The following is a 23,319-nucleotide window of genomic DNA, read 5'->3' on the forward strand; positions in this document are numbered from 1 at the left end:
TAAACATAGTGCCAAATTACTCTTGAGGGATAAAAATCTCATAATTCACTGTACCTTCTTGTTCAACCAGATTTTCATAGAATAGTAGGATTGGAAGGGGCATACAAGGCCATCGAGTCCAACCCCTTGCTCAATGCAGGAATCCAAGTCAGAGCATCCCTGACAGATGGCTGTCCAGCCTTGTCTTGAATGCCTCCAGTGTTATCCTTATCGGCACCCTGGTATTCTGAGCAGCCAAGGGCTATGAAGCAGGGTGGGTCAAGAAATGGAACATAGGTAACAAAAAAACTTGTGACAAGCTCGATCGAACACAAGTTCCATCACCTTAAGGTTTACTCGGTGGCGATAATGGAGGCAAAGAAATCTTACTTCTCCACCCCCATTGCATCTGCACAATGTCAACCACTGAAGCTTTTTAAAGTGGCAAAAACCCTCCTCTCTGTACGATCAGGAGATCAGATGGAACCATCAAAGGCCCTTGGTGACCAATTTGCATTAAATTTTGCAGCCAAGTTCCAACTGGGATGCCATTATTTTGATAGTCATAGAATCACAGAATCATAGAATAGTAGAGTTGGAAGAGGCCTGCAAGACCATTGAGTCCAACCCCCTACTCAGTGCAGGAATCCAAGTCAAAGCATCCCTGAGAGATGGCTGTCCAGCCTCATCTTGAATGCTTCCAGTGTAGGAGAGCCCACCACCTCCCTAGGGAATTGGTTCCATTGTCATGTTGCTCTAACAGTCAGGAAGTTTTTCCTGATGGTCAGCTGGAATCTGGCTTCCTGTCACTTGAGCCCATGATTCCATGTCCTGCGCTCTGGCATGATGGAGAAGAGATCCTGGCCTTCCTCTCTGTGACAGCCTTTCAAGTACTTGAAGAGTGCTATCATATCTCCCCTCAGTCTCCTCTTCTCAAGGCTAAATATGCCCAGTTCTTTCAGTCTCTCCTCATAGGGCTCTGTTTCCAGTGCAGAGGGCATTTTGAGTGGCCTCTGCAACTCTGAAATATACTGACTGCAACCCATGTTTCAAGTGAGTATATTATGGAACACATCATCTATGAAACTCTTATACTGTCTTATATGGTTATCTCCGGGCTTGTGGACAACCCCATTCCATGATATTTACTAAGGCTAATATCTGTGGTAATAAAAACAGAATCGCTGGAATGACATTGTTAAGACATGATAATGGTTTTTCACTTAGAAAATCTCTAGTACAATGTCTATTTTTTTATTGGTATGATAGTGCAACAGGAGATTATTCAAGTGGTATTACCTGATACATAGATCACTTTATGTAACTGCAATTTACAATACATATATTTAATGGCACTTCTAAGCTAAATTAAATTCCCCTAAAATGCAGTACTCATAGAAAACAAATGTCTGTTCTAGCAATTTGTTGCTCATGGTATACTTTTCTTTATTAAATAGATAACTGCTCCATCCCAACATGCAATAAATTACGCACTTGCATTTTTGTAAAATTTCCCCTTGGGAACTAGAAGCTTTAGAACTGACATTTTCTTCGCCATCCCAGGAGAAATGCTGTGGAAATTGACTAAGTGCTTTATACACTGAGCATCTGAAGGAAATCCATACAAAATGTTGGATTTATGCTGCCTTAATGCATGTAACATTTCCTATGTATCACAGAACAGGGGGGCGGGGGAGAGGCTGCAGGATCAAGCTGTGGAAATCTCACTACTGTGGTAGGATTCTCTGTACTCGACACTTGTAACGTTTTATTATCAATATAATCAATTTAATACTGTACCATCATAAGTCTTCAGCAGAAGCAGTCAAGGTAACCTGTCCTGGTGTCAAGCGGGACAGGATTGTTACGGTGTAGTGTAGGGCTGCAGTACCTCAGACCCTGCGACCAAATCTGGCTCTTTGGTGATTCTCAGGAGGCCACACCCATTTGGTGGTTTCTTAGGTTTTGTGCAGTTTTTCCCATTCTAAAAAGTAGAAATGCCTCTCCTAAGGCTTAGTTACTGGCAGGAAGACCATTAAGCTAAAGTGTGATGGTATTTGGTTTTTTTTGGCCCTGCCCATCACTGGAATGTGGCCTCCAAGAGCTTCTCTGAAATGGAATTTGGCCCTTGGCTGAAAGAGGTTCTGTACTCTTGTAGTGGGTAGACTGTACAATGTAGTGGCTAGAGCACTGGGTTTAGATGTGGGAAGTTTGGATGTGGGTTTACATGTGGGAAAGTACTCAGCGGTCAAGTCTGTCGTACCTGTGGCTATGGAAAAATCACACACTTTCAACCTAACCTTCTTTAGTGGACTATTGAGAGGCTAAAACAGCTTGGGCTCTTTTGAGGGAGGTTCGTATAATCAAAGCTATGGTTTTCCCAGTAGCAACGTATGGCTGTGAGAGCTGGACTATAAGGAAGGCTGAGCGCCGAAGAATTGATGCTTTCAAACTGTGGTGCTAGAGAAGTCCCTTATGAGTCCCCTGGACTGCAAGGAGGTCAAATCAGTCAATCCTAAAGGAAATCAACTCTGACTGCTCATTGGAAGGACAGATACTGAAGCTGACGCTCAAATATTTTGGCCACCTAATGCGGAGAGAAAATTCACTGGAAAAGACCCTGATGCTGGGAAAGATTGAAGGCAAAAGGAGAAAGGGACGGCAGAGGATGAGATGGCTAGACAGCATCACCGATGCAATGAATATGAACTTGAGCACACTCTGGGAGAGAGCGGAGGACAGGAAGGCCTGGCATGCTATGGTCCATGGGGTCATGAAGAGTCGGACACGACGTAGCGACTGAACAACAACAACGATTAATTACAAATGTAATAAATAAATAGAAGAGGTTGGTGCCTGAGCTGAGCCAGAAGCTAGAGCGTCTCAGGCAGCTAGCTCAGAGCTGAGCATCATGTCCAGAATATAACTATATGCTAAGTAGCTGTCAGGTTGGCCCTGATGGAAGGAAACCTATGATAAAGCCTTCTGGAGGAGGGACTCTTGCAGCAAAATCAGGGTGAGGCCATGAGGCCATCAGTTCTATACCTGCACTTAGTACAGCTCATATTGGATTCCACAGAAATTTCCTCTCCTCCGATTATGACAAACATCCTGTGGCTTGACCTGATTTGGTGCTGTATGAGTGCAGCAGTGTCTTGAGAGGGTGGTGTAGCTCAATAGAGCCCATGCTGTGCTTTCGAAAGGTCCCAGGTTCCATCCCTGGCTTATCGAGGCAGGTCTGAGAAAGACTCTTCTCTGAAATCCTAGGGAGTTACTACCAACCATTGTAGAGTATACTGAGCTAGACGGGGCAAAGCTCTGGTTCAGTACAAGGCAGCATCCTATGCATCACAGGTACTTGGCTAGTGAATGACGTTTCTGCATGGGAAGGAGCAGGTTCCTGCTTGAGAGCCAGAGCAACAGCAGGAATATGGTGGCGGTAAGAAGGAATGGATGATGACAACCTCTTTATACGACATCCTCTGGTCATTTTAGGTCCAGTGGAGTCATATTGACCAGTACAGCCCTGTAAAGTTAGGTTTTACACAATCTATCTTTCTTTCTTTCTTTCTTTCTTTCTTTCTTTCTTTCTTTCTTGAAAATTCCTCTCTAATATATTCAAATAAAACAACTGAAGCAAGAAATTCCTTCTTAAAATGGTAGATAAGTAAAAACAGTAAACTGTAAAACACAATGTTCTATGGTGCTGAAGAAAACTGTTACAAGCACAAGTAGATCCTCTCTAACAGATGTAAATATATCCAGTCACAGCCAAAAGCCCTGTTTAAGATTTCCCCAAATTACTAATGCCAGGATGTCTGTGTTCCCACCAACTGTTTTTGTGAATGGCCACTGTGAACGGCCATCTGTTTTTGTGAATGGCCATGTAATTATCACTGTCTGTACTTTCTGCATTTCACATCCTCCCTGACCTCAGTGTCTACAATACCTACAACGGTGCATCAGTGCAACAAAGACTAGCAACTACCGGCGCCAGAATATCTACCGTGTTAAAACATTGTAGACTCCCTGGCAATGTGTGCCATACGCTAAATAAAATAAATAATACAATACTGTAATAAACGTGTTAGGGTTGTATCCAACTAGTGGCTTCTGTGGATGGAACAGCATCCATTAGTAGAATAGTTTCTCACCCTCACCCCCCATGCCTCCCTAATTCTACTCTGGAGGGTTGGGGGCCCCTCTGGGATAGATTCAGAGGTGGGGTTTCCATGGGAGAAGAGAAAAAAGTAACATCTTCTTGGGTGAGCAGAAGTCCCCTTGTGTAATGTAACCCTTGTTCTCCAAGTGTAAGGTGTTACAAGACTCTTTGTTGTTTTTGCGGCAAAATAACATCAATACCTTCTGGGTATTTATTTCTATATGTCTGTCTGTCTGTCTGACTGACCTTTTGCCCATAGGCCCCAATGACCAGGTTTGCACGATTACCACAGCCCACTGTAGTTTATTTAAGCCACGGTGGGTTGTGGTGCATGCTGGCCGCCATTTTGAATATGTAAGTCATGGCAGGCATACGCCATGGCTTATCACATTGTGCAAATCTGGGTGGTGTGGGTCATGCAAGGGTTAAACAACCCTTGGATAACCCTAGAACAACCCATGGGTTGCATATTCAAAATGGCAGCTGGCTTCAATAAACCACAGTGGCCTGCAGTGATCATGTGAACTGGCTCATTATGTCTTTGGAAACAGCACTCTTTTTAATGCAGAATCTGAGCTCTGACAATGACTTAACATTTGTAGACCTCCAGGATGACCTCTATGTAGTTCGAATTGGCACAAAATTTTGGGAATGAGGTCTACATATAAATGTTTTGCATTTTAAACTGAAACAATGGGTCATGCTGAAGTAGTAGGAGATAAAGGGATCTTGAACTTTTGGATAAGTTTGATAGAGATCAGTGTTATGGTTATGAAGATCCATTCTTGCAAAAGAAAGATGAAAATGTAATTGTTAAATGACAGCCTAATAATGGAGGGACTATTAATCTCTGTTATAAACTATTCTACAGTCAATTTTTTTATATACTTTAGTATGGCTGCCTTTTCTTTAGTGTTCTTTGGTTAGGTGGTAGAAACGTTAAGTCATTTCCTCATTCTTCTAAGATTTTTTGTCTCAACAAAAGCCTATTTTGGGTCTAAGTGGAAAAAGGGACTGTGGGTAATGAACAGAGGGAATGACAATGAGGAAAGTATTTTATGCCAGCAGGAAGTTCTTTTAATAAGTAAATCAACTCTTATAGTGATGACCTGCAGAGTTTCAGGGAATGCTGCAAGTTAAAACAGCAACAAAAAACAGTGCTTATGGCTATTGACAAGCATTTACATTTTCTTTAATATGTGCATGAAGCTCTAAGCCACCTTTTCTCCCACCACTGCATCTCTTAGTTTCTTTTAATGTAACTCTTAAGGAGTTGGGGCAGCACCTTTTAATGGACAGAAGCCCTGTACTTATAATAACATAGATGCATAACAAGCAGGTAGCAACAGAAGCTTTCCACATCCCTGCATATCAAGGACAAGCTTTGCCTATTGATTCCTGCCTGTTATGCAGCTATTAAATGTGCAGAGCCTCTGCTTACAAAATAGGAGAAAACACTCTTGGCAGGATCAAGGCCCAATTGGTAACTTTATTCTGAATCTGAGGCCCAAAGGCAAATCAGCACAAAGGTAAAGCTCAGAATCTGAAGTCTAAGCCTGGCAACTGAGTGGAAGTTGTGGGGAGTACAAGGTAATGGGGGATTAAGAGTGGGTTGTAGGAAGAAGCAGGCTAGAATCCAGGCAGAGCAAGTATTCATAATACATGGAGGCAAGAAGGATCTAGGTAGGAAGTAGTAGGGAGTGTAGTAAGCAGTCATAGGGCTTTCCTGTCCCCATCCTGTTCAATATATATTGTTTATATATTGCCTTATTAAAAAAAGTCTTGGGGTGGCTCAAAAACTAAAACAAGTGAAAAACAGGTTAAAAATAACAAGTACAAAAAAAATTCTAAAATGCTGAGAAGTGTTTTTGCCTGGTGCCGAAAAGATAACAGTGTGGGAACCATTTGAGCTTTCTTGATGAAAGCATTCTATAAACAGGGTGTCACAACTGAGAAGGCCCTCTCTCTAACTTCATTCGGCAGGGGCATCCAGAGGAGGGCCTTTAAAGATGTCCTAAGGGTCTGGGCAGGTACATATGTATACGGGTCTTCTGAAACTATCCATGGGTCCTGAACAAAGGTGAAATATACTACCCTATCCTGTCAGTACCTCTTGGCGGTACTGACCACTGCAGTCAGCTTTCGGTTCCTATTTTCCCTCTCTCCTCCTGGAGGATATGACTTCACTTCCTGATTCTTGCCCTAACAGTAAACTATGAGCAGAATGTATAGCAATCCAGTTAACATCTGTGGTACTATGTTACACAGGTGTTATCTGGGTATGTTTCAGAGCCTTAGTGTGAAAGCTGCTGCAGTTTAATGCATTTTCCTGTCTCCTGACATTTCTCTATGTTGAGGTGTTTAGTGCCTTTTATATCCCGCTAACAAGGTTTATTGCAAGTAATTGTTGTGAGGCAATTTATAATACATTTTTATGTATTCTGTTTTCAATACAGTTGTGTATTATAATTTTCAGGAAATTTTTTTTTAGAATGATTAAATGCAAAGAGTCAAAAGTGTGAGCAGCACCTGTTCAAGCCTTCAGCAGTCTCTGTCTGATATATATTTATGGAAAAAGTAAGTAAAAATCTTGTTGTTCTTTTAGAAAGCCATCTTTAGTTACTGATTTAAGATCGTATAAAACCTAATAAAAGCTCAGCTCTTTGTTACAAAACATCTGTTAATTCCAATTGTGTCTTCATCCTGCAAAGGCTACATTCCCCTTTTTCTCTCTTTTGTAGATAAGCAAATGCAAGCAGGAGTACGGTTTTAGGAAATGAAGATGAAAGAAAAATAGAGCAGGCTTAATCTGCAGAGATTCTATTTCTTGCTTGCAAAACTGTTAAGTGCACAGCATTCTGCCCTTTCGGGGTACGCAAGCCCCTTAGGGAACCCCAGTAAAGCTTGCAGCACCACTATCACACTCCACCCACATTATTGAACCATCTTGAGGAAGCTGATGGGGACATGGGGACAAATTCACTAGTGGCTTCAACTGCATGCCACCACATCATAGGACTATCCACTCCAATTCCCCACCCCACCCCACATTAGAGAAAAAAGTGCACGCTTTCGAAATCTCCAGATCTCTCATTAGGCAAGATGTTATAAAAAGTGGGTGGGTGGGGGATAGGGGAGAAAAAAAATGACTTGATGGTGAAGTCACATTGTCTGCATGTTCAGAGTCGCAACATGGAATGGGGGAATGAGAGGTCTGTAACATTTCACATTAGGCTGTGCAGGGCATGTGATGGTTACAGGAATTGTGTGAGTAATAAAATCTTTGGCCTTAGTACATACGACCCCAGTTGGCTCAAGAAAGAAGGGGAGATAGAGTAAGATGTAGAAAATAATTCTGCTCTTTCATTTGTTCTTGGAGTATGCAAAGCACATAGAATCATAGAATAGTAGGGTTGGAAGGGGCCTACAAGACCACCAAGTCCAACCCACTGCTCAATGCAGGAATCCAAGTCAGAGCATCCCTGACAGATGGCTGTCCAGCCTCATCATGAATGCCTCTAGTGTGGGAGAGCCCACCACCTCCCTAGGTCATTGGTTCCATTCTCGTATTGCTCTAAAAGGCAAGACGTTTTTCCGGAATCTGGCTTCCTGTCACTTGAGCCCATGATTCCGTGTCCTGCACTCTGGGATGATGGAGAAGAGATCCTGGCCTTCTCCTCTGTGATAACCTTTCAAGTACTTGAAGAGTGCTATCATATCTCCCCTCGGTCTTCTCTTCTCAAGGCTAAACATGCCCAGTACTTTCAGTCTCTCTTCATAAGGTTTTGTTCAAAGCCCTCCTCTGAACCGTCTCCAGCTTGTCTGCATCCTTCTTAAAGTGTGGTGCCCAGAACTGGACACAGTATTCCACATGAGGCCTAACCAGTGCTGAGTAGTAGTTCCCGGGATTTGGAAGCTATGCTTCTATTAATGCAGCCCAAAAGAGCACTGGCCTTTTTTGCAGCCACATCACATTGTTGGCTCATATTCAGCTTGTGATCGACAACAATTCCAAGATCCTTCTCGCTCGTAGTGCTGTTGAGCCACGTATCCCCCATCTTGTAACTGTGCATTTGGTTTCTTTTTCCTAGGTGCAGAACTTGGCATTTATCTCTATTAAATGTCATTCTGTTGTTTTCTGCCCAGCGCTCCAGTCTATCAAGATCACTTTGAATTTTGTGTCTGTCTTCCAAAGTATTCGCTATCCCACCCAATTTTGTGTCATCTGCAAATCTGATTAGCATTCCTTGCACCTCCTCCTCCAAGTCATTAATACAAATGTTGAAGAGCACTGGGCCCAGGACTGAGCCCTGCGGTACCCCACTCGTTACCTCTCCCCAGTTGGAGAAGGTCCCATTGATAAGCACTCTTTGAGTCCGATTCTGTAGCCAACTGTGGATCCACCGGATCGTTGTTTCATCTAGCCCACTTTGAGCTAGTTTGCTCATCAGGATATCATGGGGCACTTTGTCGAAAGCTTTGCTGAAGTCGAGGTATATTATGTCCACAGCATTCCCACAGTCTACAAGGGAGGTGACTTGATCAAAAAATGAGATCAGATTTGTCTGGCAGGATTTGTTCTTGACAAATCTATGTTGGCTTCAAGTAATCACTGCATTGTTTTCAAGGTGCTTCCAGATGGATTGCTTTATCATCTGCTCCAGAATTTTCCCAGGGATTGATATCAGACTGTAGTTCCCAGGTTCCTCCTTTTTACCCTTTTTGAAGATAGGGACAACATTAGCCCTCCTCCAGTCATCTGGCACTTTCCCTGTCCTCCATGATTTCTCAAAGAGAATAGACAGTGGTTCTGAGACTTCTTCTGCCAGTTCCTTTATTACTCTAGGATGCAGTTCATCTGGCCCTGAAGATTTGAACTCATTCAAAGTAATTAGGTGTTCCTTGACCATATGCCTATCGAACTCAAGCTGCAATCCTGCCCCTTCAGCCTGTACTTCACCTTTGCCAGGGGGGTCATAGACCCTCTTTTGGGAGAAGACTGAGCCAAAGTAGGAACTGAGCACTTCTGCTTTTCTTTGTCATCTGTTATCGTTTTGCCATCCTTATTTAATAGCTGAACAACCATTTCTTTCCTCCGCCTTTTACTATGCATGAAGAAAAACTTTTTGTTGCTTTTAGCATCCCTCGCTAACCTCAGCTCGTTCTCAGCTTTAGCCTTCCTGACGCCATCCCTGCAATTCTGTGCTACCTGCCTGTACTCTTCCTTTGTTGCCTGGCCTTCTTTCCACTTCCTATATGTGTCCTTTTTAGTTTTCAGGTCATCTCTAAGCTTTTTGTGAAGCCACATTGGCTTCTTCTGTTGTCTTCCACCTTTTCTTCTTGTTGGAATTGTTTGTAATTGTGCCGTGAGAATTTCCTTTCTTAAAAGCTCCCACCCATCTTGGACTCCTTTTCTTGTTAAGAGTCGCTTGCCATGGGACCTTACTTATCATTGTTCTGAGAGTTTATTAAAATCAACTATTAAAATCCAGGGTACGCGTTTGACTGTACTCAGCTTTTGCTTCTCTTAGAACCAAGAACTCAAGTACAACATGGTCGCTTTCCCCCAGAGTTCCTGTAACTGCTACTTTATCCACTAAGTCATCTCTGTTGGTTAGGATCAAGTCAAGGATAGCCAATCCTTTAGTTCCTTCCTCTACTTTCTATTGGAGGAAGTTATCCGCCACACAAGTCAGGAATTTCCTGGAGGGGCCATGTTTTGCAGAATTTGTCTCCCAGCAAATATCAGGGAAATTGAAGTCCCCCATTACTACTATATTATGCTTCCTTGAAACATTGGCTATTTGCTTTTCAAAAGTTTCATCCTTGTCTTCTCCTTGATTGGGTGACTGGTAGTAGACTCCGACCACCAGGTTCTTTTTATTCTTTGCTCCATTTATTTTCACCAGGTTGTTTTTATTGTTTGCTCCATTTATTTTAACACAGATGCTCTCGATGGGGCTCATCCTCCTGTATTTCTGTGCAAAAGATGTGCAGCAGCTACACTAGTTTGTCCATCCAATCCTTCCCTCTGTCATGACCTAATCAGGATCATGGTAACTCACTGCACTTTGATATTTTACGTATTTCATAGGCCACACACAGAGCAAACCACGTTTATGATTAGGGCTTCTAGAGTCCAACGGACACCTAAAACATATGCTAAAACGGATTCAGGGCCTGCCTTTCATGGAAGAGAAGAGTTCTGCTCATGGAAGGTGTCTCTACCCAATTTGGGGAGATCCCCTCTGCCCTGCACCCCATTTAGCAGGGTCCCCTGACCCTCTGTGAGGTATTTTCAGGGGGCTGGAAGAGCTGCTTTGGGGAGGAGGGGGCAGGGGAGTCCATTTCTGCTAGCCCAGTTGCATGTGCTGAAATCTGGGGCAACCTGGGACAGATCTGGAAGCAAGTTCAGCAAGTGACCCATCAGTCTACCAAACTATCTATAAATCTGTGTATAATGCCTCCTAATAACCTTATTGGTTGTACAGTACATCCACAATTTACCTGAGTCTATCTTATCCAATATACCTGTGTTAGTCAGTAATCTCTAAATTAGAAGCACCTTGATTTAATACAGCCTTCCCCAACCTGGTGCCCTCCAGATGTTTTGGACTTCAACTCCCATCAGCCCCAGCATGGCCAATGATCAGGAATGCTGGGAGGTATCGTTCAAAACATCTGGAGGGTACCAGGTTAGGGAAAGCTAGTTTAATGAACGCAACAGTGATCTGAAACGGGTTATTTTTTGAAATTCCAAACAGGATACCCCGCCCAAGAAATGCACAATGATCAAAAAGCATACAATAATGTTACTAAAGTGTTTAAATGTAAGTGTAAAATATCACACACAATTTGAATGATACAATGACACCCTCCGCGTCATCCACTTGTTCCCTGTGGAAAAACAGTACGTTGTGATGATCACTTTTTTTTTAGTATAATTGCTCTGGGGTGCATGATAACTCTGGGATTTTAAAAAAAGGCCATTGGGAGAGTTGTCCCCCTTGGCTTAAAATGATCGCTCTCGGCTGAGTCATGCAGCCATTCTCAGGAGTCCCAAAATAGTTTGAATGTACAGTTCCAATACATGACAGAAGTACCTCTAGCAGCTGAGATGTGTCTCTTTAGCGTGAGGTATGGCCTTGTGGCACAATAGCAATTGCTTGGGAAGGAAAATCCAACATCTGAACTAAGTTTGCAAATAGAGATAATGTAAACTCTGATACAGATTTATATTTATTTATTCATTTATTAATTACATTTCTATACAACCCCATAGCTGAAGCTCTCTGGGTGGTTCAGTTATTTGACTGTGCTTTAACATCTTTATCTGCTTCGTCCTCACAGTAATGTTCCCATCTTACAAATGAGAGAAAAGGCTGATATGGCCAAGTCAGTGAGTTTATGGCTAAGGTCAGGGGGTGGGGGCTTCTTTCAGCCCCAGGGCTGAATTCAATTTGGAGAAGGTCTGGGGGGGGGAGGGCACATTCCAGTGGTGGGCAGGGCAAAAGAGGTGTTGCCAAAATACAAAAAATACCAGGATATTGCAGCTTAAAGCCTTTACAGCCAGTAACTATGCCTGAGGAGAGGCATTTCAACCTTTTAGAATGGGGAAAACTGCACAGAAACCAGGAAAACACCAAATGATTGATGGTTGGGGGAAAGGGTGTGTGGCCAGGGGTGATCTGGGGAACCCTAGAGTGGCAGTTTCTCAGGAGGGCTGGATTTGGCTCCTGGGCCTGAGGTTCCCCACCCCTGACTAAAGAGAACCCGGGCTGTAAGCAATCTGAACTGCAACACTGGTTCTAGCTGATGTTTGGCGGGGAAAGTAGGAGGATTACATTTTCCCCACCACATTGCAATTTAAGCCATAGGGAAAAGCAGTATCGTCCCAACAACAGCTTGATGCTGGGAGAAAGATGTCTGGCTCTCCCCCGCATCTGAAGATCATCTACACGTTCATTGCAGAAGTGTCCATGATCTGTAAAGGCCCTTAGGAAGTCGTGGCAACTCTTGAACCAAAGCAGCAGCTCTCTAGAAAGTTATTCTTATGGACATACATAGCATTCAGAATTAAATCTACAGGGCCCGGGCCGAGGATTACAGAAAGCCAATACAGTAGCAAGTGAGCGTAGTGTGGGCTGAAGGATGCACCCAGGAGAGGCCAATGGGTTGAATGGCCCAGAGTCGATCAGGCAGGCGGCCCTCTGCTCCCCCCCTTTAATTTTTGCCTGCGTGAAATAACTGCTCTTCTCCCAGAAGTAGGTGGCCGCCTGAAGCAGGCAGCGGTGGGTGTGGCCAACTGGATGTTGGAGCAGCTCTCGGCTGCTGCTGCTGCTGCCACCACAGAAAACAGACGGGCGAGAGCAACAGCAACAAACACCCTTCCAGCAACGGATTGAAGTGTATTGTTTGTGCATCACAAGGTCAAGACGAGAACTACAGGAGGGCGGACCTGGCTCCTCTTCTTCCTGTGTAAACTGTGCAAAGTTCTTTCTCTCTTTGCTTCCGAGAAGCCGTTGATTGGGGGGGGAAGGGGGGGGGAGAGAAAAAAAGATAAGAGCGCGCGCGCGAGCCCTGTCGGCCCGGATCGAAACAAACCGGCTGAATGGGACAAAATGTGAAAGGAAAAAGAAAAAAAAAAGTCCTGTTCCACCCCGACTACCCTCCGCCTCTCCTCCCTCTTGGCATCGCTACTCAAAAGGAGCAAGTGCTGACCGCCAGCTTGCTCCCGGCTAGGAACGATCTGGAGAACGATTTGAATTCGAAGCGTTTGTCTTTCTTCCCCCCAAAGTGGTAGCATTTCAAAGGCTACGCTTTTCACCACAGAGGCAGCCCCCTAACTTTGCGATCCACAGGAGAGCGATTTTGCGGGGATCTCGCTTTGCCCGGCCACTTTGCCCTCTGCCTCCCGCCCCGCGGCCACCTCGTGCGCTTCTGGTTCAAGCAAGCACCACAAACAACCCCCCCCCCGCCGCCCCGGTCCTCCCCACGCGCAATTTTCGCCGCGAGGGTCTCTTCCTTCCTCCCGCCGAAGGGTGGGTTTTGTCTTTATTTTATGTTGGGTTCTCCCCCCTCCCTCTCCGCCTTGCACCTCATCTGTTATTTGCAAGAAACGTCTTTTTGACGCAGGAAGAAATGGCAAATTTGAAGTACGTCATTAATATGGCGCCAAAAGATTTTGTTAAGTATAAGCTTATTTTTTGTAAGGTTGCAGTAGCAGGCTAGTGTACGCCTGTGCATAGCTCCGAGGAGGTGAAAGCGGGGGGCGGGGGAGTGTGTATAGGAGAAGGGGAGGAAGCAAAGAAAGTGTTGCAGCTCTGTGATCTGTGTGTGTGTGTGTGTGTGTGTGTGTGTGTGTGTGTACACTGCCGCCACCGTTGTGTGCGCGCCTGGCTGAAGATCATTGCGAAAGTGACCTGATCAGGCTTGTAGAGGGAGAGAGAGAGAAAAGGAGAGCGGAGTCCGTGTGTGCAACCCGACCCCTTTCCAGCTGCCCAGGGCACAAGAGAAAAGCGATGGGGACTCAGCGCATCGGAGGGAGGTGAAAGCGAGGGAGGGGTGGGCGAGGGGTGGGAGGCAACACATGCCGAACACAATCAGGGATGGGACCCACGTCTGCAGCTGCACCTGGACCTGCTGCTCGTCAGGAAGAAACAACAAGCAAGAAAAGAAGAAATTGAGGGACGGGGGGGGCGAGGCGGCGGGGGAGAAGGGGGGCGAACTCTCCCCAGCATCACCCTAATTGATACACTCCTTTGAAGAAGTCTCTTCGCCAGCAGGGGAAAAGGGAAAGAAAAAAAAAAAGGCCAGTCGCAGAATTTCGGGCAATTGCAAAGAGATCGGAAAAGAAGTCTGGATTTAAAAAAGAAACAGAAACACGCACGCAGGGGCTCGCTGGATTTTGCACAGAGCGGCCATCTCAGCTGGAAGCAATTTGGGGGGGGGTTGTTTTTGCATCCATGGAGTTACTTTGTATCTACTCCTAAAAGGAGGGTATCATCTTCGGATCCTGCGAAGGGGGGGATGGTTCTTCCCCTCCGCAATGGTACCGGATTAATCTTTGCAAAGGGAGATTCCAGGAGCGGTTACGTTGCTGGAGCATCTCTCCCCACACCTCTCTTGTAACCCGAGGGACATTCTCAACTCTTGGAGGACGCTCTTTCCCAGCCCAAGGTAAAAGGGTGGAGAATTGCTCCATTTTTGTGTGCAGCTTCTCTTGATTTCTCTCCCCCACCCTCCCCGCATTTGTTTTACTGCTCCCTGGCTGTGCTGCCTGCAAAGGAGGAAGGGGTGGGGGGAGAGAAGCGTGCAGCGTTTTTAGCCGTGGATTGCGCATGTTGGTCAGTCATGTTTTAAAAGGGAGGCGGCAGCAATGTAAACAACTTTTTAAAGGATCGGGAGCCTCGGGAAACGTTTCCCCGAATTAATGACTGCGGCAGAACTAACCCCGAAAGGTCTCAAAGAAAGGGGGTGGGTTGGAGAGGGGACTAAACACAGTTTATCGGGGGGAGGGGGAAAAGATATTCGGGGGTAAAAAAAAAGGAGGGGTCGAGAATGATATGGACCCCGGAGAGTTAGAGGGCGAAAAGCGTGTGTGTGGTCGGGGGGGGGGGCATTATGTAGCGTGTGTCAAGTCTGTTGAAAAGGGGATCGCGCGGCAATTGGAGACACGAGTTTCATTTTTGTTGATACGCAGCACGTTTTGGAGCCTTTGCATGCCTTGAAGCTGGTGCTCCCACATGATCGGCTCCTCTCACGTGCTGGGGTTGTGGGGTCCCTGCCAGCTCCTGCAACAGACATCAACAATGCGCCCAGGAGGCAGAGGCAGCGGAGGAAGAAGCGCCGTCCTTCTCGGCGAGGGTGGGAGAGCCCCGCTGGGCTTTAAATGGCACGGGCTTTTCTGGGGCGCTGATGGCTTTTGCAGCCGCGCTCTGCCATAGCCTGGCTGGCGGCGGGGGAGGAAGGGCGAGAGTCACGCCGTTGGGGGGCATGGAGAGATTTGGGAATGGAAATGTACAGGCAACGGCTGCAGTTGAGCTGCGCGGTGGGGATAAGGACTGTAGGGGGCGTGGCTGTTGTTTACCTTCTCAAACTCTCCCGGCTCCCAACGGGCTCCTCCGGGGGCGTCTCATCTCCTCTTCCATCTCTGCCGCTGAATCCCTCCGCCCCCTCCCGCTCGCCCGCGGATACGCAAACTCCGCTTTCCTCCCCTTTCGGAGGCGTTCTCTTCCACCCTGCTCGCCTGCCGCCTTGCCTGCATTCCCTTACAGGCTTTGCGCCGTGATAGGCATGCCTGCTCAAAGCCGCTCGTCATCTCTGCTCTGCTGTTCGTCTCTTCTGCAGCCATCCTTCTCTCGCTCTCTGCCTCCCGCCCCAGTAGCTGCTTCTCATACAGCCCTTGTCTCCTCGAGGAAGTGCTGCTTCCGAGGCTTACGCCTGCCTGGCAGGTTCTGCTGTGGAAGCGCCCCCCCCCCCCCCAATGTGTGGGCTGACCGTGGTTTACATGGTGGTGAGGATAAGGTACTTTCCACACGCTGAAGCCAAAGGGCCTGTCTCTCCTGATTATGCTTTGGTCTAAGCCTTAAGTCCTGGCTGGCTCAGAGTAAGCCCCTGCGTCTCTCCTCGTTCGTACCTTCTTTTCTGCCACAGGTGTCACCTATCCACAGATGCTGAACACCTTTTCCGTCTTTCCCTTTTGGCCGGCTGCCCTTACGCTGGGGGTGGGGGGAAGATACACTTCACCCTTACCAGCTTTCATTATAGTGAAAATGAAATAAAAATGGGTTGGAATTAATTTGGGATCTAGAAGATGCTCACAGGCATCGCACCCTCTCATCCCAAACACATTTTCGGTTTTGTGTTTCCCAAGGGAATCAGATTAGTCCTTGTTGAATAGTCTTTTAAGAATATTATCACCTCTTAAAAAAAAACCCAATCCCTTCCCATCCAACATATCTCTTGGTAACTGTTCTTTTCACTGCTTCCTTCTGTTCTCTGTTTCCCAAACTCTTAGGCTCAACTTCCTTTTACATGTGAATCTTGTAGCAGCTACTGATTTTCACAACTCCTACCCAACATCAGTGTCTTGTCTCTTCTTTGACATGCTGCATGTCTGCATTTTGTTATTACCCAAGCACCCTCTGTGCTTCACTGGGATCTTCCTTCCCTGCTGCTGTTATTCTGTCTTTCATTTGCGGCCATACCTCCACCCCCAAGTTGTTTTCTTGTCTCAGTGAGTTATTCATACATCCTTTTGATACCTTTCCTTTCTTTCCATTGCTGGCATACTAGGGCTCTTTCCCTGGCCCTGTCTTTTCTGTAGAACCTGCTTCTAGTTCTCAACAGTTTTCTCGGCCCTCATTGATGCTTAGGTACCCATGTTCCCCAGCCTCAGTAGTCTCCACAAGAACCTGCTCACACCCACTTTGATCCTTCCTGTCCATAACCAAGTGCCTTGATTTATTTACTTTTTGTCTGTCACCCGTTGATACATTGATGCCTCCTTTTGCGGGATTATGAATACCTGAAGTAGCAAATATGATCTCTAAGACGGCTTTGTGCGTTCTGCGATATTGGCCAGAAACCCATGTGTCAACAGAAATGCACGTGTTAAGTGTTGGTTAAACTGCCCCTAGCATCCCAAGGCAGTCAGTTTCTCCCTGCTGGTTTCTGGTTTCTCACCTGTTAGACTCCTCTAGCTCTTGGGCATCCTCTTTTTTTTCTCATGTCACATCTGTCATATTCCATAATCCTTGATTTTCCCAACTGTCACCTTCATTTTTGAGTTTATCTTGCTCATTTCCCCCTCATCTTGTAAGGGTTAATTAATAAAAGCAACTGTTCCATCCTCTGTCCTTGTTTGTGTATGAGCATTTTATTTTTATTTTTTAATGAAAAATCTTCAGAAGGTTGATTTCTTTAAATGGCTTGGCAAACTGTTGGAGGCCTCCTAGCTGTCTCTCCGGGATATAAATAAGATATTTCATTAAATTTAAATCTGATTGCCTTTTCTATCTGTCACGAACCCCTCTCAGAAAATTATATTTGAAGTTTGTGTTTGGGGAGGTGTAAATGCAGCTGATCATTTTAAAAAGCAACTGCATTTCAGATTCAGCTGTATAGATTCCTCAGTGCTGGGATCCTTATGCACAGCAACAACAGCATGCTGTTTGCAAAAAGGTAATTGATTATTCCCCCAACTGGTAAAGCTGATTCAAAACAATAACTGACAGATCTTTGCAAATGAGGCTTTGGTTCCTGATAGGACAGCAGTTCACTCAGCTTCTCATTGGAGTTAAACAATCTTGGCATTAAGAACTACATTTGAACTTTAAATAGCTGCTGGCCACTGAAGTTAAATAATATTTGTGACTGAATGAAAACTAGTAAGTTTGCTTTTCCATAGGAAAATTCAACTGGGGTTTTTGACAGTCAAGGCTGCTGAAACAGAATAGGAAGGTAAACTTATCTCTTGTTTATAGAGGCTGATTTACTCAAATTTTTCCGATGGTTGTTACTACTGGGGGCGTACTCTAGAGCAGGGGTAGGCAACCTGGTACTCTCCAGATGTTTTAAACAACACCTCCCATATATCCCAGTCAGCATGACCAATAGTGAGGGATTATGAGATTTGTAGTCTAAAACATCTGAATGGTGCCAGGTTGGCTAACTCTGCTCTAGAGTAGCTAGAATTGTCTACATTAGGGTGAGCACATGTTTTAATGTTATGTAGAGGATGGAATTTTGGCCAGGACAGCCCAAAAGCTACACCTGGTGAAATTGCCTTGTCTACATAATTATTGAAGATACAGGCCTCTTTTGACTCTGGTCATCGTAGGCTGTATGGGCTGCTTCAGGATTCTTCAACTTCTGCTCTGTTTCCCAGTGAAAGCCTGGCTATGTTTGCCTTTGCGTGTGTGTGAATTTAAAATGAGTGAAGAAAGTAGTAACCAGGCACATCTGGCTCTGTGAATGGAGCTGCAGGTGCTCCTTTTGTAGTAGCCCATACTTTTCATTACCTTTTTGATTTTACATATAATCCTTGTTTAAATGAGAACAGAAATGAAAGTACTTTTGAAAACAGAAGGTGAGAAATTGTGGAAACTGAAGACAGAAGTATGAGTAAGGGCGGAATCCTGCGCAGGTTTAGACAGAAAGAAGTTGTACAACTCCCAGCATTCCCCAGCCAGCTGGGGAATGCTGGGAATTGTAGGACTTCTTTCTGTTTATACCTGCATAGGATTATGCTCCAAGGATAGCTGTCAGATCCAATGGGTAAAATGCAACATAAGTCCTATGTAGAGTAGACCCATTGAAATGAATGGGTCTACTGTAAGCAGCACTTAGATTGCATTTTACGCACTGGGTTGTATCCAATATTAGTTCAACTTAAGTCCCATTAATTTTAGTGGGTCCATTCGAAGTAGGACTAACACTGGATACAATCCATATAGGGGAGCTATTTCTGATTTTTGTCTAGATGTGGACTAGTTTTGGACAATAGTGTACAAATACTGTGAAGACCACAAACATACTGCTAAGGTTACTACTCTTGAGTTAAATCTGTAGGGATAGATGACTTATGTGAGTTCAGTTAAAAGTTGTAGACAGGTAACAGAACTTCATTTTGCTCCGTTTGCTATTAGTGCAGTTAGCAACTTGCATTGAAAGCTGATTGCTGAATAGTTGTCAAGCTGCAGATTTGTTAATTAATGTAGCAATCCAAAGCCATGGTATGGAATATCCACCCTCCTCTTCTGGTTACTTACCATCTTTTAACATGGAACTTTTGAATTCTGTACAGCAGTGTTGGGCAGCCTTGAGGCCTGTGGGATCTACTTTCTTATTTACTAGAATCCAAAGATCCACGAATTGGAGCCTAGTGCAAAAGACTAGAATTAAATAATTCTGAGCCTAGGAATGTGTTTTGAGTATCAGAACTGTACATAGCTCACAGGCGTTCCACACAAACCCCCACTCCTGGTTATCCCCAAACTTTCTTTATTTCAACATGTAATTTAGGGCAAGGGGGTCATTTTGTTGCAGCTATTGTTAAACAATTGGGAGTCAGAAACCCTTGCCGCTACCGCAAATCGCTCAGAGCTGCCAGTAGATCCAGATCTTCCCTCTGCCCACCCCTGCTGTATGGAGGGGGGTTAATCCAGTAGGTGGCTTTCTTAATTCCTCTTTATTTGTTTAGGCATCACTGTGTTGGTGGTGCCCATCTCTCCTCCCCATATCTAGATTAATACCTTTAATTTTAACTAGCATGTATTGACATCTCGCTGGTTAATCAAAGGGTTAAAAAAAATGGAAGAGTCAGAAAGGGAAAGTAGAGTCATACATATGAGTAATAAGCAAAAATTCCTCCTAGCAGGCAAGAGTGCAAAGCAGACAAAGTGAACAGGACAGAGTTTTGTTTTAAATGTCAAAGAGATTAGAAGTTGCTCCGGGAACTAATATAGTGAGCATGGCTAAAGCAAATACCCCCCCCCCCCAGGAACATGTAGATCATGGCACACAATGTTAGTTAACCTTTCAGTAAAAGCAAATGTGCCTTTGATGTATCTTACAATTTTTGCTGAAGTTCTGCAGGTAAAAATGTGCAGTAGTTTCACGAGTAGCTGCTCGCTGGATAGCAAAGACGAAGTGATTTCAGATGGAAGCTATATGAGTCATGGGCGGGGGGAGGGAATATGGGTTGTTCAGTGATCTCTAAAAATGGCCAATCAGTTCATTCTTTTCAAAATGACATTTTCATCCTGTGATTCTTTTAATTTGTTTAAAGATTTATATCCTGCCCTTCAACCAGCAAACTCTCAGGTCAGCTTACAAGATCATAAAACAAATCCCCAAATGATAAAAATGTAAATAACAATCGTACAAAATATTACACAGAGCACCAAAATACAAAACAGCAAAAACCAGCAGAGCGCAGTAAAAGCCACCATATTAAAACCAGTAGCTAATATGCCAGAAGACCTGGGCTAATAAAAAGGTCTACACCTGATACTGGAATCACGTTTGGTGCCAGATTTGGCAAGCCTCTCTGAGAAGGCTATTCCAAATGTAGGGTGCCACAGCTGAAAAGGCCCTCTCTCCAGTCAGCTTCAGAAGACAGGGGGACTTGAAGAAGGGCCTCAGATGATGAGAAATCTAAATTATTGGGGAGGCTCGTGTGGGAGGAGGCAGCCCTTCATATACCCCATTTCCAAGCCAATTAGTATTTTAAAGGTCAACACCAGCACTTTGAATTGTGCTCAGAAATTGAGTGGCAGCCAGTGTGGTTGTTGATGGACTGGCAGCTTGTAGTTCTTACAGCCAGTCCCAGTTAGCACTGAAGCTCCAATATTTTGGCCACCTAATGCGAAGAGAAAACTCTCTGGAAAAGACCCTGGTGCTGGGAAAGACTGAAGGCAAAAGGAGAAGGGGACGGCAGAGGATGAGATGGCTAGATAGCATCACCGATGCAATGAATATGAACTTGAGCATGCTCTGGGAGAGAGCACAGGACAGGAAGGCCTGGCATGCTATGGTCCATGGGGTCACTAAGAGTCAGACACGACTGAACGACTGAACAACAACAATGTTTCTGAGAAGTTTCCAAAGGCAGCCCCACATACAGTGCATTGCAGTAGTCTAATCTAGAGGTTACCTGAGCATGGATAACTGTGGTCATGCTGTCTCTGTCAAAGAGGGATAACAGTTGGCGCTGATGAAAGGTGCTTTGTACGATAGAGACCTCCAATGACACCACTGGACCCAGTGTTTTGGGAATGTTGGCATCCCCAAATTATAAATTTGATTCTTCAAGGGGAATGCAACCACACCCAGGGTGGATTGGATGTCACATTGCCAGTAAGACAATTCATCTATCGTCGGACACTCTGTCTTGTCAGGATTGAGCTTCAGTTCATTGGCCCTCATCCATTGTATTCCTGATCCCAAAACTAGCTCAGCCACAGCCTCACCTGAATTAGATGAGAAGGAGAAATAGAACTCGGTGTCATCAGTACACTGATAACACCTTAATCCAGATCTCTGGATAACTTTACTCAGAGGTTTGAAGTAGATGTTAAACAGCAGAGGGAAGCATATGGGCCACATAGTATGGAAGCCACAATGCCAAGTTCCTCCAACCCCAACTCAGAGACCCAGTCCAGAAGGATGCTGCGTTTGATATTGCCAGAATTGTCACAGTGCTTCAAGTGCGTTAGTAGGGTTGCACTCCACCTGTCCTTTTCCAGCATAGGTTAGGGCAAACAAGGCTGCTCCAGTGCCAAAATCAGCTCTGAAACGAAATTGAAATAGATATGTTTATGTCAAAGCATTTAAGGGTGCAATGCTATGCATGTTTAGACAGAAAAAAGTCCTACAACCCCCAGCATTCCCCAACCAGCCATGCTGGCTGAAGCATGCTGGGGGTTGTAGGACTTTTTTTTCTGTCTAAACATGCATAGGATTGTGCCCTAAGTCAGGAATGGATGGCAACCTATTTGGCACCAGGGCTTTATTGCAAACTTCCCTGGGGTTGGAGAGTGCAGTTCATCAGCGTTTTCTGGGTGAGTGTGATTTACATATTATTTCCACGAGATGTCCACATACAATCGATGGTCATGGTGGACTTATTGTACTGTATTCTTACACTGAAATTGTTAGCCTCACACATGTAAAACCAGATGTAAACACAGGAACTGAAAAATAATCAGAGCTTTTTGTTTGATTCCATGTTTCCGATTCTTGGGCATTTCTCCTATCGTATTTTAAAGCAAATTTCACAATGAGGACTAGAATCCACCTTAAAAATGGAAAGCGGAATTCTCAGGATTCTAAAATCTCGGGATTTTAATTTTTGTGAACCGCCCAGAGAGCTGTGGCTATTGGGCGGTATAGAAATGAAATCAAATAAATAAAAAACACTATTGTGTGCTCAAATATAAAACCTTGTGCATACAGCATGGGACTGGGATGTTCACATTTGCTTTGCGGCTATGTAACAGGACCCTTTCTCCCACCCCATGGTTAGATGTGCAAACTACCAATATGTGGTTGGTAGCTAGCAATATGTGGTGTGTAGGTGCACCATGCTCAGTTGTGTAGATGTGAGAGTTTTGTCTTTGGATGTTAAAAAAGGGCAGGGCAGATAGGAAGTGTGATTCCCCTCCCCTGCATTATATCATGAACAAAGTCATTCTTAGATATTAGAAATCACTGGACATAAAGCCATATCATTTTTATCTGCCCTAATTTCTAAGTCATTTGGCATATGCTGCTGTTACGTTTTCATCATCTGTGCAATTCTGAGGGCTAGTTCCTTAGTTTGGATGGAGTAGAAGACAATTGCACAGTTTATTGGGTCCACTCCCTTCCACTCTCAATGTTTTTGTATCCTCCGGTAGAGGGCCTGCTTCTCAACTTGGAAACTCCTGTGTGCTGGAATAAATAGATTGATAACATTGAAAATTCCCAAAGAGAAAGTGGAATGGAAAGCAATTGAGGTAGAGGGGAGGAAACAGAGAACAAAGATTTACAACAAAGGTGCATGTCCTCTCAAAATTAAATCCCACGGATTTTAAAGGGGCTTTCTCTCTCCCAAGTAAATTTGCATAAGATTGCAGCCTTCGTGTAGTAAGCATCTTAATAATAAGAACAGACCATAACAAGTAATGGGTACAGGGTCAATTCCAGGCATTGAATAAAGTGTTTACTGACCCATATAGATGTTGTAAACAGAATGTGATCTATATTTCATTGACTCGTGGCTTACTTAATCGCTCTGTGTTCCATGATATTGGACTCAGTACATATAACTCACAAACTTTTTACTAATAAGAACTATAAAGATTCTTTTCAAAAGGTCACTTCTTTCCTTTCCCTGTTCTCAATGTGCCTGTCTCTCCTATTAGCCCACTAAAGGAACTGTTGAGAATAAAGCCAATAAATGTAATTGGGAAGTGAAAAAATTAGATGCTTGATTATTTCCCAGTACCTGAAGTTTGAAAAATGCAGAGCCCAAGCATAACTAAATGTTGCTATATACATCCAGTGCTGGCTTGCTCAGTGTGCCATGTTTATAAAGATTACCTTGCTAACAAAGCAGTTACAAGTACCCGTCTTTTGATGGCTTCAAAGGATGGGACTCCCAACAATGCCTCTCCACTGCTGATTTGGCT

General features: G+C 44.5%; 1 protein-coding gene and 1 long non-coding RNA gene across 7 annotated transcripts in view; one reads left to right on the plus strand and one right to left on the minus strand.

The window, feature by feature from the left end:
* The window catches only part of LOC146354452 (uncharacterized), a 32,765-nt gene extending 17,466 nt beyond the window's left edge, over positions 1–15,299 (minus strand). Inside the window, exon 1 of the long non-coding RNA XR_014788399.1 lies at positions 15,231–15,299. This is a non-coding gene — a long non-coding RNA (uncharacterized LOC146354452). The remainder of the gene's footprint in view (positions 1–15,230) is intronic.
* Positions 12,444–23,319, plus strand: part of JADE2 (jade family PHD finger 2) — a 217,891-nt gene continuing 207,015 nt past the window's right edge. For 2 of the 6 annotated variants that reach the window (XM_084838944.1, XM_084838949.1), the window contains exon 1: positions 13,303–14,320. The gene's annotated coding sequence lies outside the window, so the exon portion shown is untranslated. The other 4 variants (XM_084838945.1, XM_084838947.1, XM_084838948.1 and 1 more) reach the window with 4 other exon arrangements.

Source organism: Heloderma suspectum, chromosome 2 (assembly GCF_057233095.1).
Source record: "Heloderma suspectum isolate Gila_16-S chromosome 2, 16-S_ref, whole genome shotgun sequence".
Taxonomy (NCBI): Eukaryota; Metazoa; Chordata; class Lepidosauria; order Squamata; family Helodermatidae; genus Heloderma; species Heloderma suspectum.